Source organism: Macrobrachium nipponense, chromosome 1, assembly GCF_015104395.2.
Source record: "Macrobrachium nipponense isolate FS-2020 chromosome 1, ASM1510439v2, whole genome shotgun sequence".
Classification (NCBI taxonomy): Eukaryota; Metazoa; Arthropoda; class Malacostraca; order Decapoda; family Palaemonidae; genus Macrobrachium; species Macrobrachium nipponense.
This window is the reverse complement of record NC_087200.1, coordinates 50925977-50946140: the sequence shown is the minus strand read 5'-3', so window position 1 is coordinate 50946140 and position 20164 is coordinate 50925977. Positions and strand designations below refer to the sequence as shown.

The 20164-nt window shown below is 46.4% G+C and overlaps 1 protein-coding gene across 3 annotated transcripts in view; it reads left to right on the top strand.

Moving 5' to 3' along the window:
- Nucleotides 1-20164, top strand: part of LOC135219299 (uncharacterized) — a 390151-nt gene that overhangs the window by 238653 nt on the left and 131334 nt on the right. For all 3 annotated transcript variants that reach the window (XM_064255955.1, XM_064255953.1, XM_064255954.1), the window contains exon 2: nt 14801-14925. The gene's annotated coding sequence lies outside the window, so the exon portion shown is untranslated. The remainder of the gene's footprint in view (nt 1-14800; nt 14926-20164) is intronic.

Here is a 20164-nt window from a genome sequence, read left to right as displayed (position 1 = left end):
TCGCTAGAGAGGTACCGAGTGTACGGTAGCCTAACAGCGACCGTGCAGCTGGAACCAGAGAACCAGACCTCAGGTCAGACCTCAGCGTCAGGTTCACGGCACGGAGCGGAAGGACTGGTGACAGTCGCTCACTGCGACTCGCACCAGACCAGCTCTCGCTCTCGCGAGGCGAGCAGCTGGCCACCCGGGCGGACGTGACGGTCCATGGACCGGCCACGGGCTGAGGCTGGGAAGAGGGCCCCCCGGTCCCCCGTTCGCCGGCAACAGCCACGGATGGTACCAGCGACGTGACGCGCCGTGAGGATACGCACCGGTCTCACCGTGACAGTGGAGCTCGCCGGTCGAATGACCGTCACTCTCACAGAGAGCGATCGGGTACGGCGACCAGCACCAGCTCCTCTGACACACGAGACCGCCGCCGCTGTTCTCGGTCCAGCCGTTCTCCACAGCGAGACGGCTCGACTAGGTCTGCAGCTCGATCGCCACCGCGGGTTGACGATCGCCTGCAGTCTTCCAAGCCCACTGGTTCTGCCAGCGAACGAGGAGGGGGAGCGTCAGGTCTGCCTCTCCCATACCTTCAACCTCCTCGGGTTACACCGGGAGGGGCGAGGTATTGAGGAGTGATCGTGAGGGGGTGCGCCCCTCAGGATCCCACCACGTCGTCATACGTACCAGGCACGGTTCTCGGACCAGCCAGGTCGTACGCACAGGTGGTTGGAGGAGACCAAGAGGGGTCTGTCGCTGTTCTCCCTTCGAGGGAGGAGGGTCTCGGGAGATGCTCCTGTTGGAGGGACTGGATGGTCCGACTCCGCAGGACGCAGTCACTCCTGAGATCCAGAGGAACTTTGCCGAGGTTATTGCGCTGATTCGTCAGCACAACGACCTCGCGGAAGGATCGCCGCTCCCACCATCCGAGCCCACGTCCCGGCTCGTAGTCGTTCGGGGCCCGAAGAGGGAACCCAGACCGACGGTGGGTTTGCCGCGTTCCGAGCTTGCAGACTCAGTGCTGGACCAGGTAGAATCGTTTGTCTCCGGACAAGACGGTTCTCTCAAGTCTGGCAGGTCGAGCAAGCTGCTTCCACCTCCTCTGCTGCGACAGCGGCGTTTTTACGTGCCATCCGAGGACCCGATGCCGCCCAAACAGGTAACCGGAGTTAGCCAGGCTGACTCCGGGTGTGTCTCTGCAGCAGCTCCTGTCCGAGAACCTAGGTTCTCGCAGCAGAGGCACTCGGCCTGGAATCTACTGCCATGGCAGCGTTCCAGGCCCGTCTCCTGGCTAGATCTGTGGTCCCTCACAGTATCTAAGGTCGCAGCCAAACTCCGGGGAAATTTCTCCCGAAGATGACTCGGCCTTTAGGAGACTTTGCCAGTCTGGAGGAAGAGCCATCTCCTTCCTTGCCCCCCACCAGACGGTGAACCTGTGTGCCAACCTGGTTCTCCAACACGAAGGGAACGCTGTCCTTCTCGGGTTTCCAGGGCGGCCTCGGGCGTGAAGAGGCGTTGGGACTTCGCAACGGACCGTTTACGGAGTTCCACGTCTCTCTTCCCAGAGAGATGGTGGACGCTGCGGTGGACAGACGGCGCACTGACGACAGTGACCGTCTGGTTTCACCAGGCAGTCTCGAAGGCTTCTGGGCAGCCTCGGACTGCGGCCAAGTCTAAGAGCTCGGCTAGCACTTCCTCGGTGGCTAAGACGGTAGCTGCGTCGAAGCCCCGGGGAAAGACTCTGTCTTCTTCGACTTCTACCAAGGGGAGCCGTAACCAGCCCTCCTCCCAGCCCTCCTCCCAGCCCTCCTCCTCCCGTGGAGGCTCTGGGAAGAAGTCGAAGAAAGGGGGGAAACGCTAGGGACGGCGTTCCCCCTCACCTGCTGCCGGAAGTGGGGGGGTGCCTGGCCAGCCATTGGGCAACTTGGCAGCGCTACGGCGCCGAGACCTGGATTGTAGATGTCCTTCGGGAGGATATCTATTACCCTTCGAATCTCGGCCACCCCTCACCTCCAACCCGGTCCAACAGCAGTCGTACGTTCCAGGGTCATCGAAGGACGTAGCATTGAGACAGGAGATCAAGACCATGCTGAGCAAGAGAGCTGTGGAAATCGTCTCATGGATCAGTCACCGGGCTTTTACAGTCGACTCTTCCTGGTGGAAAAGTCTACGGGAGTGGCTGGCGCCCGGTGATAGATCTCTTCTTCCTCTGAACCGTTTGTTCGCCAGACCCGGTTCACGATGGAGACGGCACGTTCAGTGTTCGACTCCATCACCGGAGAACGATTTCATGCTTTCAGTGGACGTTGAAGGATGCGTATTTCCAAATACCCATTCATCAGTCCTCCAGAAAGTACCTCCGCTTCATCCTCGACGGGACGGTGTACCAGTTCAGGGCACTTTGCTTCGGTCTCTCAACCGCCCCACAGGTGTTCACGCGAGTGTTCACTCTGGTGTCTGCTTGGGCCCATTCGCACGGGATACGTCTGATGAGGTATCTCGACGATTGGTTAGTCCTGGCGAGCTCCCGGTCGCAGTTGCTACAGGACAGGGATCGACCTGCTCGAGTTCTGTCGCGATCTGGGGATCGTTGTGAACTTCGAAAAGTCCGATCTCGAGCCCAAGCAGAGGATGAAGTACCTGGGTATGCTGATCGACACGGTAGCAGGGCGAGTCTTCCCCGCAGACTCGCGGATCAGCAGATTCAGGGAGGCAGCCAACCAGTTCCTGTCTCGGCAGGAACAGGTAGCTCAGCGATGGCAAGTCGTGATCGGACACCTGTCGTCACTCGAGAAGTTAGTCCCTCACGGGCGTCTTCACCTGCGGTCTCTTCAGTGGAGACTAAAGGAGAGTTGGTCACAGGCGACGGATCCCAAGCTTTCCAGTGTCACTGACACCGGAGGTGAGGCAGGACCTAGCCTGGTGGCTGGACGACAGGAACCTCTTAAGAGGAGTGCCTCTGGCGCACTCCCCCTCCGGACATGCAGCTGTTCTCAGAACGCATCGACCGAGGGATGGGGCGCACACCTGGAGGAGTTGCTGACTTCAGGAGTGTGGGACGAGAACGACAAGCACCTTCACATCAATGTACTGGAACTCAAGGCAGCGTTCCTCGCTCTCCAAGAGTTCCAGGACCGCTTGATGGGACACTCAGTGGTGTTGATGTGCGACAACACCACGGTAGTGGCCTACGTCAACAAACAGGGGGGCCTAGTGTCTCTCCCGTTGTACCAGTTGACTCGGCAGGTGCCCGAGTGGGCCGAGGCACACTCAATAGAGCTGTCGGCACGCTACATTCCAGGGAAGAGGAATGTAGTAGCAGACACGCTCAGCCGTCGGGATCAGGTGATAGGGACCGAATGGTCTCTACACCAGGACGTGGCGGAAAGGCTCTTCGACCTGTGGGGGCGACCAGGTCGTGGATTCTGTTCGCCACCCGGCACAACAGGAAGCTCCAGGTGTTCTTCTCGGCCGTGCCGGACCCATGGGCAGCTGCAGAGGACGCTCTTCAACACCCGTGGGACAACTCTTCGTCTATGCCTTTCCCCCGTTCAGCCTGATTCGCAAGGTGATCAGTCGAGCACTGGTCACCCCGAATCTCAGGATGATCCTGGTGGCTCCCAAATGGCCACAGGCCATTTGGTATCCGGACCTGCTGGCTCTTCTCGCAGGAGAACCGACCGAGAGATTCCCCCTTGGCACAACCTTCTCGCCCAGCCACAAACGTCGAGCGGTACCACCGAGCAGTCCAGTCCCTACGTCTTCACGGCTGGCTGTTATCCACCATCTCTTGCGAACGAGAGGGTTTTCTCGTAGCGCAGCAACAGAGATGGCTGGAAACGTCCGTCAGTCCTCGCAGCTGTGTACCAGGGGAAGTGGGCCGTCTTCTGTGGTTGGTGTCGTAGCGGGGTCTATCTCCTCTCAGAGCCACTCTTCAGCAGGTAGCGGATTTTCCTCCCCTCGTTTTTTCTTCGCCGAGAGAACTCCTCTCAGTCCCCACAGTCAAAGGATACAGAGCCGCCCTGGCTCTCGTCCTGAAACTGAGGGGATTGGACATCTCGAACTCGTTCGAGATCTCCTTGCTTATGAGGAGCTTCGAAAGGTCTTGCCCACCCAGGGAACTCAGGCCCCCTGCGTGGGATGTGACTCTCGGTCCTTAGGAGTTTGACTCGAACGCCGTTCGAGCCACTCCGAGAGTCGTCAGACAGGGATCTGACCCTCAAGACCCTCTTTCTTGCTGGCCCTGGCATCGGCGAAGAGAGTAGGGAACTTCATGGTCTTTCCTATGATGTACGACACTCCAGGGGATGGGGATCTGTGACGCTCGATTTCGTCCCGAACTTCGTTGCGAAGACTCAGAAACCGTCGGTCCCTGACGACAGGTTTCGAGTCCTTCACGATTCCCTCCCTAATGGACTTCACCGATAATGATGCGGATGAGATGCTGCTTTGTCCTGTGAGGGCGCTACGGCGCTATCTGAAGAAAACTCGACACCTCAGGCCTGAGTGTCGACGCCTCTTCGTTAGCACCGGGGTAACCAAGAAAGAAGTATCCAAGAACACTCTTTCATTCTGGCTGCGTGAGGTCATCAGAGGGCGTATGAGGCTGATGGTAGTGACGACATCCATACGTCCCGTCCGAGAGCTCACGAAGTCAGAAGTATTGGCCCCTCGTTGGCGTTTCGTAAGAACTTCTCCGTGGCGCAGGTCCTGAAGGCAGGGGTCTGGTCTAACCAGACTACCTTTACGTCCTTCTACCTTCGGGATATTGGCCCACAGGTCCTTGGATACCTTTTCCTTGGGACCCGTGGTGGCTGCTCAACAAGTTGTGTAGCTAACCCGACCCTCGCAGGCTGAAAAAAGCATCGAGTCCTGGTGTGACTGTGTGGATGGATGTGTGAATGAGTGAGTGACTGGCTCCCTCTTCCCGTCTTTTCCTCCTCCTCTACCTGTGGGCAGAGGGCCACGGTCGTCACTACGCTGGATGAGGACGAGATGCAGGTGAGCTATATGACAGAGCCCCATCCTATCCCTTTCACTATGGGATAGGACAGAATATCCACCACTTCCTCCTACAAGGGGGGGGAAGTGGATGCCTACAAGAGTCAAACCCATGACTTTTATATTTGCTCCTGTACAGGAACAAGTTTCTTACATTGCTGGTACGAAGAGATACGCTTGCCTCTCTCTAGTACTCGGTCCAGAGGTCTGACCATTGATCCTGCGGTGCACACCCCGATCATCGGACAGAGGCTTGGATCCCTCCCTCGCTCTTACGACCAGGGAGGCTTCCAAGGTTGGGCGAACACCAGTCTGTTCACAAAAGACTCAGATTCCTCCCACCAAGAAGTGAGTCTTCCTATTGTAAAAGGACCGAAGGTTTGTATGCCGTGGTCGGAACAAATGACAATTTGTCCAAAATTGCATTTTTTCCTAACTATACAAAACCTGAGGTCCTTTTACACATAGCCCCACCTCATGCCACCCTCACTCTGCAGTTTTTGCTTGGGCCAAAAGCAAAAGTGATTTGTTTACCTCCCAGTCGCGCGCGCGCGCCTGTCGGACAGCAGTTAACTACCGAACCCCTTGTTCGAAAGCTTACGACCTATCCAGCTGCCGCTAGTACCTTCCCTATTGTAAAAGGACCTCAGGTTTGTATAGTTAGGAAAAATGCAATTTTGGACAAATTGTCATTTTATGTACAGTATTTCTTGTATACCATGTACACTAATTCACTTTATTTGCAGGTTAATTTGCATTTCGTTATTAAGTTAGGTATTGAATGGTCCGAATTGTTGTAGTATTTCATTGTTTATAGGTCAATTTAGCTTTATTATGAAATTTACTGGGATGTTTTTGGAGGGCTTGGAACGGATTAGCCATTTTACATGTAAAATGTGGTCCAAGATACGTAAACCTCATGATACGAAGGGCGCCTCGGAACGGATTAATTTCGTATCTCGAGGTAGTACAGTGGTCCCCCCGTATTCGCGGGGGATGCGTACCAGACCCCCCAGCGAATAGTTAGAATCCGCGAATGTTTGGAACCCCCATAAAAATGCAAAAAAAAAAACAGCCTATTTTGTTAGTTAAATCTTAAGAAAAACCACTAAAAATTTTCATACTTGGTTTTTTTAATAGTTTTATCACAAAAAGTGCATTTTATGATGAAATTGATAACAAAAACCAGGAATTTGTGTGGATATTTCTCATAGATAAATACCGCGAATGCGCGAATTTTCCGCGAATAATGCAGGGAAACGTTCCCGAGAGAAATCCGCGAATGTGTGAGTCCGCGAATCTGGAGAACACGAATACGGGGGGTCCACTGTACTGTACTATATATATATATAGTATATACATAAATATTAGAGCAATTTTATCATTATTGCATCACTATGATATCTAGAATTCATAGAAACAGTTTGTAAAGGCATTGGCGTTGGCAACAATGATTGGCATCCCTAGCACGCATTAAAGGTTACATTTGTTTCAGCCGTACAATTATTAAAAATAAAAAAAAAATTATTTCAGCCATACAATTATGAAAATTTAATAAATGTCCCAGCAAAAAAGTCCTTTTTTTTTTTTTTTTTTTTTTCTTTGTCATAAACAATTCTCTAACCTGTCGTCTGCTTGACTCATGGATTCTAGCTGCCAGACGTACAAAATTATTCCTGTCGTGAACAAACTCACATATTTTAAGTTGAATTTGGAGTGAATTAAGAACGAACTGTAAAATTACAATCAAATAAGCACTGTGGAGTTTCATTTGTGATGGCAGTAAGGATAAAACCACCGATGACAAGGTAAAAATGCATTTCAGTTCAAAACATGATCGCTGTAATAAGACGTCTCATATTTTCACAGATAAAGATAACAAAATGTTGTTTTTATACATTCAACTTACCTGTCAGATATATACATAGCTATAGACTATGTCTTCCCGACAGAAATTCGAATTTCGCGGCACGCGCTACAGGTAGGTCAGGTGATCTACCTGCCTGCCGCTGGGTGGCAGGAATAGGAACCATTCCCGTTTTCTATCAGATTTTCTCTGTCGGTCGTATTGTAAACATACGTTTGCGGTACCTCCTGACTTGATTTTCGTGTTTCATCGCCATCGATCTTCTGGGCTGTCTTTTGCAGGGAAGTACTGGGTCTTTGGCTCGGCATATGCTTTTATTAACTTTTTAATGAATTTGGCTTCGAAAAATTGCGAAGAATGTATAACGTGTAACTACCGAAATTGTCGGTAGACACTCACATAGTTTGCAAGAAAGGGAAATATTAATATTTATTCATTAATACGTGTGATAAGTGTTAGAATTGATTGAGGAAATAAAACTGACTTCCTACTTTAGGGAATCAGTAAAGCATGTAACTAGATACGCTTCCTTTAGAAGTTTTTTTTGGATACTCGTACTAACGAGCAGTTAGAGTATTAACAGTACTAGTAGTTGTTGTTCATCCTCAATCACCCCTTCTTACTTCACAGAACTTCAAATTCATAATTGCAATTTGAAGACAGAGGGATGTAGCTCAAAATGCGAGCTATTGAAAGGTAAGAAGTGATTACAGTGTTCCCCATTGCAGTGGAGGGTGCGTCTGATCGGCTCTGTCTCGCTCCCAGGCTTAGATCTCTTTCAAGCTCCCAAGCCCAGAGGAGAAGGAATGTCGAAAGCCGTAAGAGGTTACAGAGAATCCCCATTGGTCAGGCGTCCCCTCGGCAGGTTCTGTAGAGTGTCCCAGACTGCCAAGGATAACCATTGGAAAGGCATCCTAAAACAGTGTTTCTCCCTTATTATTATACCTACATACCCTCTAGAGAGAAGAACTTCGACGAAGATTCTCATAATATGCAAGGTAAATCTCGTCATGGGTATGAGTAACTGGAAAGGAAGTTTTCCTTACAATCAATAGTCCCTTCCGGTTGACTTAAACAGACGTAGGTTACGGCCTTATGTCCAAGGATAGGAACCTTGAGTGATTCTCTTCGATCCTTGCTTCTTATTAGGATCTACTTCGTCTAACACTAATTTGTTTTATTAAAGAAAAGAACGAAGATAGAAAATTTTCCATTCTCTCTCTACTTCGGCTAGGAAAGAATGTAGTAGAGAATTCACTTTAAGACTACGGTATGGTCAAGTCATATGCACATACCGAAGTTAATTCTATGGCTGACATCTGAATTCCTACTATTCTTACAAAGGTTTCCTAGATTAATGCTGTTTACCTCGATGTAACAGTATTATAGAGGATTATAATACAGCAGTGCACGATATTATATAATGTTCTCATGCTTTCGAGAAGCGCATGAAGAAAGCATAACCTTATTAGAGCACGGAGATTGCTCAGGAGAAGAGAGATGAGTCTGATGGGAAACATTCTCTTCGTGGCAGAAGTTGTTTCCCGAATGGACTATACTACGTCTATAAAAGTTTCTTCCTACTAAGAACGGAATTAACATAAGAAAGGATGCCAGGTACCATAAAGGCACAGATGTTCTGGCACATATCTAAAAAGAATTACAAGCAATTTAGGTGACTGGCTCCAGCCAGGCGCCAAGACGGGCACCTGGCGCCACCTCACAAGGTGGAATACCAGAAGAGCCAGGCTGGCTCAAAAGCACCAGCCTGGCGCATTGCGCCAGAAGCGCCAGCCTGGCGCAATGTGCCAGAAGCGCCAGCCTGGCGCAAATTGCGCCAGAAGCGCCAGCCTGGCGCAAATTGAGCCAGAAGCGCCAGCCAAGGCGACAAATTGCGCCAGAAAGCGCCAGCTGCGCAAATTGCGCCAGAAGCGCCAGCCTGGCGCAAATTGAGCCAGAAGCGCCAGCCTGGCGCAAACTGAGCCAGAAGCGCCAGCCTGGCGCATCCAAGATATTTCTCGTTTTAGCGAGTTATTAACCTAATAGTCCAGTAGCCTCTCTGACAGCATGAACTGCAACTCGGGGCTGCCTGCAACCTCCCAGCAGTTACCAGTTTCGATTTTAGATACTTGGTATTGTCACGACAACACCAAATCAGCTTTTGTATTTACCGAAATCCGTTTCGTTTAAATATAGTTGCTCGAGCGTATTTTTATGCTCGATGGTTCCTGGCGAACGCATTTCTTTCGGGGATGGGATTACCTGGCAACTCAGGATGACGAGTCAGCGAGAGCTACTGCGTATTGAACTGCCTGATAGCAGCTCAGTATCAGCTGGGTCTCTGAGATGCACGGTCTGTTATGTCTCTCTCTCCCCCTGGTTTGATTGACTACCGAACCAAGTATCTCTGCCCAACAATCATGGACTTAAGTCTCTGATTAACGGGGATTCTCGCAGACATGAAGGACCATCTACTGCTGTGACGCTCGATTTCATCGCCTTCGACATTGCGAGAATTTTCAACAGAGATATCTCTTGGACTCTTTCATCTTTCTGTTTACCGCACGGTAACAGAAGTCTGTACTAGTCTCCCGCTGCATCTCACTGCGATAATGCGAATGATTTTTGCAGACATCTGAGTTTGTCTTCAAATATCTCGTATTCATAGGTGTGCAATTGTTCATTGTTCACAACCCGAATTAACAGATGTGTCAGAAGACATTGCCTACTCTCTGACCTGACAGCTCTACTTCCAAATGTTCAGCCCAGAGAAGCAGTTTCTTCAGGCAGTAATTCGCTGTATCTTCATATGAAAAGCGCTCCGCTTTCATTGCAACTACGACACTCACCGACAGCAATGAAAATAGCGGTTTTAGCGTTCTCAGTCTTTATAAGCACAGGTTCAAGAATCTTGAGAACGTCCTTCTCGATTCAGCTGTGAAGATGTAGGATGCATTTTCTGTCCACCTTCGTCTTCAACGACACATAGTGTTGTTTCTCCTTAGCTGAGATTCAACTGTACTATGAGATGTCTTGCCATCAGGGACCTCAGTCTCTAGAAGGCAATTGACTTTCGCCTGTTAGGCACATGCCTTGAGAGAATCATCACCATCGCCGTATGGCATCGGTGACGAACAACTTAATTTGTTTAGTTCTCTTGGCATAACCCTTTTAGGGCGAAGGTCACGTGACTTGCTCGGATGCTTGGACAACTTGCCTCCTACCGAACGCAGTCAGTTGGCAGCTGTCAGAGCGCCCGAGTCAGTTACGAACTTCGCTGTGGACTTAGTTCGGTTGTTCCAAATCAATCTTTTCTTCGTCCTAATGGCTTGCCCCAGTACTCATACCATCGACACCCACCATGGAGTGTCGGTGTCCTATCCACTACCGACAGAACTTCACTGCATGGGGATAGGAGGCTCAGTAACGGCAAGTTTCGTTCCTGATTTCGTTCCCCGTCTAATCGGAAATGGTCGATCCCAAGGAAGGATGAAATGATTTTCTTTATTTTAATCACTTAGGCCAATTCCACAGCTCTCTCATATCGCAAGGAGCATCGAGAATCTCTTTTTTTTCGCCCATGTTCGCGTTGACAAAAGAGAACCTATTTGGAAAAACAGACACGGAACGTAACGATCCTTAAGAGGTTTTGCTGCAAGATGTTGCACGTCCGTGAGAACCTTCTCGATCGACGATAATAACTGTTAACGTATGTCTAACATTTATTGGAAAGAGTTTGTAAAAACCGGCAAGAAGTCTTTTTTTTTCATAGATCTGTTTGCAAAAGGTGGAAGAAAAGAAACAGGCTTCCTATAGATTGCTTCCTTATTCTCGATCCCAGAGAAGTAGCAATATATGCCATCTTTAGTTTAAAGAAAGGGGAATAAACTTTAGTCTTTTTTCCCTTAAATATAAATTCTTAACAGATTTTAAGATAAAGGGCGTCAAAGGAAGAGAGGTTGATACTTTATGCCTCATTTTGGCCTTAGAGAGGTTGGATTCACAGAAGTCACGTTCTTCTCACAGCATGTTTCGTAAGGCTTTTCCAAGAGAGTCTGGATATTCTATCAGAATCTATTTTAAATAGACCTGAAAAAAACCTCTCCACTCTGAGTCGGTCTGCTGCCAGACTGACCAGAAAGTAGACATGAATGAGAGGAGTTTTTCAAGGTAAAAGAGAAGAGTCATGGGGTAAAGACATAGAATTGCTGCAGGTTTGTGCTAGATGGAATGGGGAAACTATCCTCTTCTGTACCTCTGTGAACCACATGGGGGTTTTTCTTCCCTTTCAGAGGGAAGAATCACCTTTGTATATATCTGCTTATCAATAACGCAGTAAAAAGGCTATACTCTGTCTCCTACAAGGAGAATTAGAGATAGCAGAAGAATTAAGATCTTCGGGATCTTATACGATACCCCAATACGACATGAGTAGGATATCAATTGGATTAACACGGACAAGGCTCTAACCACCAGGCGCCAGGCCGCCAACCAGGCGCCAGGCGCCAAGCACCAACCAGACGCCAGGCTCCAAGATCTCCAGCTTCTTCGTGTTTGGAGATAGAATTCACCAAGAGTCTCCTCTTTGAGATTTGTCACAAGATCAGTTGTTTCCTGACAGGGACACAAGTTGTCGCACAGGCGGCCATTGCCCGTGTCAATTGGATTAACACGGACAAGGCTCTAACCAGGCGCCAGATTGTGGGAAGTTTCTAACAAGAACAAACTTCTCATGACAGGGACTCTAGTGGTCGCATAAGCGTCTTCATCTCTGTCAGGATGGTTTGATTTGGAGAGACTTTTTTGCAGGATCAACCTTCACCTGCCAGGTACTCAAGATGTCGCACATGCGAATGTAACCTTGTCAGGATGGGGCTGTTACTGCTTAAGCCCTTCACCTTGTGAAGAGAGGCACTCTCCTCAGGTGACTCATTCTTTCTCCCAACTTATGGGACAAAGATATATCAGACTAGGAAGTCATGAGGGTGCAGGTCTTTCAGATTACAAGACCTTAGCACCCTTTTATTGCATGAATTCGGAGAGTCTCTTGAGTCCTGCACACCCCTCCTTCTCCTAGTTCATTACTATTAAGGGGATTATAAATCATCCTCTTCTATAGATATTTGCAGCAAACCGTTTTTCATTATTTGATTTGAGGCTCTTTCAAATAATAGAGGGAATGGGATCCTTTTTTGGACCTCAGATTCTGTGTTCCGACAAGATGGAACTGCTCCTCGTTAAACTTCTTTGAGTAATTTTATGAGGTAATTCTTTGTTTCTCTTGGTCCTAAACGACCAAGAAGACAAGTGGATTTTTTGTGCATTGGAATCTCGCATCAGATTCTATGGATACTCGGCTATGGGTTCTTGCCAGCATAGTATGTCTGGTAAAAGAACTAAAACCCTCTATTCCTGACTCAACGCTTTCAGATAGAGGTTCCGTTGTCCAGGCAGGGTACTTACGTTTTCATCTACAGATAATGGTTTAAACGTTTGCCTACAGAGTCTTTGGGATGCGATGAGGGCTCGAAATGCTTCCCAGAAGGTATTCAGAGGGATACAATAAAGAGCTAGAAATCAGGAGTCCTTCCAATTTCAGCTCTGAGTCTCCTTCGACTTCCAGGCTCCTTCCCTTCCTTCGGACAAGGATAGGGAAGATTCTGCAACGAGGAACCTCATCAACATGTAAGAAGAGATCTCGTTAGCAACGGAAGTACTCAAGAAGGATCCTCCTTGGAGGGAGACTCTTATCTCTCGTTCTGTTAGATATCCTATCGTCTAATGGATGTAGCTGACTACAATCACCTCCCCTTGCCGGAGAGGCCAAAAGCTCAAAGTGGAAGAATTTCTTCCACCCTTCTCCAGTCTCCTGATAAACTATTGTGGATGTTCAGGACTTTCGGACAATGTAGCGCCAACTAGGCGCCAAATGCCAAAACAGGCGTAAAAAACGCCAGAGGCAGACAGTTCCAAGGACAACCTGTCATTGTCTGATGAGAAGAAGAAAGAGCGGGTCTCCAACCTAGCGCAGATTGCGCTAGAGGCGAACAAATCGGACAGATAAGAACGTCCGATGTGGACATCGCCAGACATCATCAGTCTCTACCAAGTTTGAAGCTCCAGCAAGTGGGGAGGAGACCAGCCAGGCTCCAGGCGCCAAAAAGAGCCAGTCTGGAGCCAGGCGCGAGGCACCAGCCAGGAGTCGGGCGAAAAGCGCCTTACAGGCGCTAGGTGCCAACCAGACGCCAGGCGCCAGTCAGGCACGAGGCGCCAGGCAGGCGCAAGGCGCCAGCTAGGCGCGAGGGACAGGCAGGCGCAGCGCCAGGCGCCGGGAGAGGCGCCAGCCCAGGCACGAGGCGCCAGCCAGGCGAGAGGCGCCAGCCAGGCGAGAGGCGCCAGCCAGGCGAGAGGCGCCAGCCAGGCGAGAGGCGCCAGCCAGGCTCTAGGCTTCATCCAGAACAGATCCATTTCAAAGAAAGCCCTGGTCTTCTTTGAAACAAGTGTGATCGCTAAAGCACTTCGTGAGTAACTTGATGATTCCTTCACACAGCTGAGAATTAAAAGCGCATGAAGTGCAAGCTTTTATGAATTCTTGGTTCTTTTTCCTAACAATATGTCATGAGGACATATTAGCTGCCACTTACGGGAGATGCAACTCTGTGTTGACTTCCCATTACACGAAGGAGGTCAAGTTGACCTACGAGAGATTCATTCCTCTTTCTTGGTTATACGTGTCTACGGGTACGTTGCTGGGATAGGGAGCCGACACTGATCCTTAACTAGTGAGTTAAATTTTATTTTAACATAGTGTTTTTTCTTTGGGTTGTTTGAAAGGAGTTTGGGGATAACTCTTTTCAAATTAAGCACAAACCCTCGTGTTAGGATCAGGTGATCGGGTTCGGTGTTGTGCTCCTTAATTATGCCACTAGGCTTAGGTGTATTGTCAGGTAAGTGGATAAGACCCCATTGACAAAAGACCATTAGATTCTGTCGAGTAAGTGGGATAAGACCCCATTGACAGATCTAACAAGAACTCTTAGCAATAGGTCACATCCTCGCTGAGGCTCTTGAGACGAAGCAGACTCCTAGCAATAGCTAGGAAGTCAACCCTTCATCTAAACACATAGGAACCAAGGTTTTATTTATTTATTACCTACAACGTATGTTGTTTACCGGTCTATTCAGTAATTAGCTGTCTCTTACCCTCCTCCAATGGTGTGAATCAGCTATGTATATATCTGACAGGTAAGTTGAATGTATAAAAATGATATTTTTATGATACAATAAAGTTTTATACATACTTACCTGGCAGATATATACAATTAATTGCCCACCCAACCTCCCCTCAGGAGACAAGTGGAAGAGAAAATCTGATAGAAAACGGGAATGGTTCCTATTCCTGCCCCACCCAGCGGCAGGCAGGTAGATCACTTGACCTACCTGTAGCGCGTGCCGCGAAATTCGAATTTCTGTCGGGAAGACTGAGTCTATAGCTATTTATATATCTGCCAGGTAAGTATGTATACATAAAACTTTATCGTATCATAACAATATCATTTTACTGTGCAAATTACAACTGCAATATTGAGTAAATGCAATAAACGTTATATAGATACACAAATAATTGTTCAAATGAGCGCTGGGAAGGCTGTGAAGGATGTGTCCACCAGTGTATGCCTGGTGTCTGCGAGACGATACCATGCCACACAGGCGGCCCGCAGTTAACGGCGCAATCACTCAACAGCGAATCAGTTTTACGGCTGTCGTCATAAATAGTATTCATTAAAAAAATAAGGCATTTTAATGTTAGTAGGATAGTAATTTAAGGTATATTAGAAATAGGATGTTATATAAGATATACATCTGGTATTGAACTTTCAAGATAGGCAGTTAGAAGCGTTTTTAGAGGGGTTTCTAACTATTTGCGGGTTTTAACTGTATTCACAGACTATTCCTTAGCTGTATGGATCCCAGTAAGTACAGGACGAACCTTGGTTATACTGCTATGTCTTTACAAGTTAAGATGAGTGCCATCCAGAGGTAGTATCAATCTTTAACAGTTCTCTTAACAGGTAAGGAACCAACAAGCAGTTTCTAAATGCTAGTACTGTATCTATTTTTCTTTTCATTATATAATTTGAATTGGAGTCTAGTATCCATGGATCCCACCTCCGAACAATGTGGGATTCAGCTATGTAGCTATACATGGCAAGTTGCATATATAAAAATGATATTTTTATAATAGAATAAGATGTTATGTATACTTTCCAAGTAGTTACATAATCAGAGCCCTCTCTCCTCCCATCTTATGGATAGAAGGGCATAAACAACTGATTTATTGCAGAGTTGGTTCCTCTCTCCCCCATTAGTGGGCAGGGAGTATCGCTTAGCTAAAACAAACCAGCGTTAATGCAACTTTTAAAAATTCTAGCTGCCGACACATAGAATTATAGCTTTATAACTAATTATACATTAAATCTTATTAAAAAAATTTAATTTTTCTCTCCTACTACTAGCCCTGTAATGTTATCCACTAGCTTCCATGCCTGGCTCCCTTGCTTCCTTCCCAAGCCATTGCCAGTCTTGTGGTTGGATTAATAAAATTTAACCTTCCAAGTGAGTGTTGTGTAGTGGAGGAGGTGATTATTTGCCCCGCGAGTTCTCCTAGACCTAAGTCACTGATATACCCTCCACACCTGGGAGAAGTCATACTGAACGTCCAAGGGAGACTGGTGGGAATTACCTCGGGTAATTGCATCCTCTGTCGAACTTATTGCATATTCCCAGGTATTGACAGACAGCCCCCACTGGAAAAGGGCGGGCCTTATTATAGAAGTGTAATGGAGGCAGCTGCTATTCGGTCCTTTGGGCATCCCAGATTTAAAGTCCTTGTCATACTCCCCTTCACCTGGGAGGAGACATACTGGCAGTCCAAGGGATTCCGAGGGGGTTTGCCCCTTTGTATTTGCCCCTCAATCAAGTCTGTAATCCACGTCTCGACAGACAGCCTCAGAATAGGTGTTTTCATGGAGGTGTAGTGGAGGTGGCAGCTATCCGGCCCCATCGGATATCCTAGACCAATATAGTCCCCTGTCATACTCTCTTGTGAGGAGACATGCTGGCAGTCCACAGGAATCTAAGGAGACTAGTCTGCCCCTCAGTCACACCTGTATCCAATCCCAGGTGAAGACAGACAGCCAGTGGGAAAGGTGTCTTCCCCGATGTGCATCATCTTTCCTCTAGTTCAGAGGCTCCCAGCCTTGACAGGGGGTACAATAGTGATAAATCAAGACCATTAAAAAGTTTTTGCTGTAGACGTGTACCACATCCTTCAGAGGTCAGGGAGTCTGTGCCTTCTTGCAAGCAGTTTTTTTTTTTTTTTTTTTTGGGGGGGGGGGGGGGGGGCGGGGGGGGGGGGTGGCTGCTTTTCTCCAGAAACTCAGTGGGTCCCAGGCACCCTCTTGCTCCTGAATTCTCAGTGGTTGTCAAGCAGCCAGTCGCCCCTGAGTGACTAGTAGCTCCTGAGCATCCAGTTCGCTCACAGTACCCATTTGGCCCTTGCTTACAGAATTTTACGGACATTTAGTCAAGTGTTTGGTACGAGTGATGGAGTTTATGGCTCCAAGTTCCTCACAAGCAGCTCATGCTTCTTCGAGTTTAGATCCATTACTAAATCCCACATCCCTGACCTTTGTGATCGAGGACTTTTTGAGGAGTATGACTTTTTGTCAGGAGCAGAGAAGGCATGTGTCTCAGACATTCCTCCCTCTAGTACTTTGATGAATCTATCCTTAACAAAGTTTTTGTCCAGTGTCTAACTTTTCTTTACTGGAACCAGGAACCACATTCATGGCCTAGGTTTGTCGGCAAGTGCTATCTGATTGACCTAGGTTTTGTCGGCCAGGTGCTACCCAGTGCAGACAAGGATAGTTGGATTGTCTGCTCTTTTTCTTGATTTTGGAAGAGATAGCTGTTGTATTCTCACCTTTCTTCTTCTCACCTCTCTTCTCTTCTTTAGCTTTCAGGCACAGTATGTCCCTGACTTCCATTCTGCATCGGCCTACTGGAATTATAATTGCCCTCTGCATTTCACTTTCTTAAGGAGAGAAACCAAAACTCCTAGCTCTTCCGGCGTCCAACTCGTCTAGAGCCAGCTAAAAAAAGTCTGGCTTTCAGCTCCCAGAGTTAGGGCTTTACAGCGCCTCAAACTTCTAGCTTGTCTGACGCCCAGTCCTCTGGGTAACAGCTACAATCGGACATAAGCTACTGTCTGACACTTGCTATAGAGCCACGAGCCTTGAACTTGTTTGGCATCCAGCTCACCTAGCCCCCTATTCTTTTGGTGCCAGTTACTGTTAGTGCCATCTCTTGCCTAGCTCCCGCACTAAGCTCCCGCTAGCTTCCACCAGTTCCGAACTCATAGCTCAACAGGTGTACAGGACTTCTGGCACTAGCTACAGCCTGTCATGAGATTGAGTGTCCAAATACTCTCCAGCTCTGTGTGAGAATAGGGAGGTCCCTGTCCATTTAGAATTTTCAGAGGACCAACATCCTTTGCATATAGTAACATGGCAAGATCCGTTTCATTCACTGACAAAAGCATATTACTCGTATGGACTTTTACCTTGAGGTACACACAGTATTAGGAGTGCAGTTTGCTTTCATATAGTAAAGCTAAGGAAGTCGGAGTACCTCTACCCCTTTAGCGTACATTACAGTGCTTCGCCACTTTTAACACGGTAATTAGGTTTCCAGAACCTGCTGCGGAAATGCAAAACCGGAGAAATGCAAAAATCCCCTTTTAAAGATCATTATAACTGGGCTTATAACTGCCGATACCAGTACCCCATAAGCAGAAATGCTTATAACTGTCTATTTTAACATTTCACTGCTTAAATTGATAGTTCAAACAGAAATATACTTAAATTATCATACTAAAACAATTTAATATCATATCAAACAAAAATACACCTCAAACTATCATCTCATCACAAGACATCTTATATTAGTACCCTTTTACAACTGTTACTCTCAAGTATATATGCCCCCTAAGATGCTTATAACAATGATTTACGTACTAATTTTAAAATATCAATGTTAAGGGAAACACCAAAATATCTTTCATAGTACTGAAGTATTAAACCTTTCAGAATTATTACTAATTTGCTTTGTTTTTATAACAACACTGTTTATTTACTAATATTCTTTCACATTATGTATGTTACTTAATATTGATTTTTATGCTCTCTCTCTCTCTCTCTCTCTCCTGCCATCTCTCTCTCTCTCTCTCTCTCTCTCTCTCTCTCTCTCTCTCTCTCTCTCTCTCTAAGGGTAATGTAAGATGGCATTTGAAATGATATTACTGTAAATTTTTTATGATAAAGCATGCTGGTGTACAATATTTAAACTATTTTCTAAGATTTTAAGTTTTTTCAGTGCTTTTACTGAAAAAAAAAAAATTAGTGAGTATTTTAAATATTGTGCAATAGGCTTTAACATAAAAAATCTTTGCAGCAATATAATTTCATATACATCTTACGTTATCTTTAAAGAGAGAGAGAGAGAGAGAGAGAGAGAGAGAGAGAGAGAGAGAGAGAGAGAGAGAGACCTTCTTATGCTCAGTATGGGGCCAAACCTGGAATGAGCTTAATAGATGCATAACTGCATTATAATTATATGCTGTAAATCGTTTTTATTGTAAAAATAAGTATTTAGTCACATACACAAATGTATGAAAAAATGCAGTAATTAGTGAATAAATAGTGTTGGTCTACAAAGAAAAAGCAAATTAGTAATAATTTTAGATATATATCAATAGAAAAAATCCGCAAATTAGTGAAAGTTTCCCCATGGAAAAGTGAATAATTTGTTCCACAAACATCCACGACAAAGTGCCACCGCGGAAATGTGAAGCACATAAAAAACAGGGGAGCACTGTCTATTTTTTGCCTTGTACGCCCACTCTAACCTTCGAAACTACTGGGAATGTAATCGTTCTTTGTTTCTCAATTTTATGGCAGTTAAAAAGTGTGTTCAGACCATTCCTAGTGACTGGTATGGCATAGCCCCCATAGAGGGAGGAAGCATAGGATTTTTTCTATCATCTCTTCACCTTGTAATAAGGTGTTGAATCTTGCAGTGCCAGGGGGTTCAATACACTGAAGCACCCCGCTACTCTAAGTGGATGGGTTGTGGTTTTATCTCAGTATAGATGACTTAATATTGTAGGTTTTTTTTTTGTTTTGTTTGCTGCAGGGGCGAGCACCTATCATGCTTTTACCAGCATTCATACATGAAACCTTTGCTGTAAAGCTCCCACTTAGTAGTAGGTGACACTTGGCTATACTGTCACACCACTACAGGTTAAGATGAGCACCACCAAAGGCATTATCCTGGTAAGCTCTATTAACTGATTCAGGAGTGACAAGCATTGTATTCAATGCTAGCAATTTTTCTGTTTCAATTTAATAACATAACTTATTACTTTGGAATTGAATATGTCTATGTCTTGCACCTCCTGTCAATGTGGGAATCAACTGTGTAATACTTGATAAGTTACTTATTTAAAAATGACATTTTTATAATAAAATAAATTTTTGTATATTCGTACTTATCAAGTAATTACAGAATGGACCCCACCTGCCTCCCTGCTGATGGGCATAGGCATAAACAAACTGAGCTTTCTGCTTACAGTCATTTCATAGTCATTCCTATTCTCCTGCTAGTGGGCGGGACTGGTCACCTACACAGTGGTTTGAAGCGTTTATCTGTGAAATTTTAATTCAAGCTGCCGTGTAAGTGAAACTTATAGAAATGTAATTACTTGGTAAGTAGTATATACAAAAATTTATTTTATTGTAAAAAGTATTTTTAAAAAGTAAATTGTATTTTCCTAACTAATACAAACCTAAGGTCCTTTACATATAGGCCAAACTCTGCAACCCCTCGATCTGATTCCTGGCCTAAAGCAAATTGGAATGTTTAAGCCTGGTCAGAATGAGATCCCCGACTACCAGACAGTAGTTAACTGCTAACTACCTTATTTGAAAGTTCAACGGCCAATCTCCAGCATTCGCTGAGTTGAAAGTAATACCTATGTAAAGGACCTCAGGTTTGTATAGTTAGGAAAATACAATTAACTTTAAAAAATTGTGATATCAGAGCCCTCCCTCCTCCCAATGCATGGATATAAAGTATAAATGAATTGAGCTATTCAGCCAAGTTGTACCTATTCTTCCTTGAAAGTGGGCGGGGTCAGTTACCTACACCAAAAACAAAAGAGCTCTGCTGCAACTTTCAAAATCTAAAGCT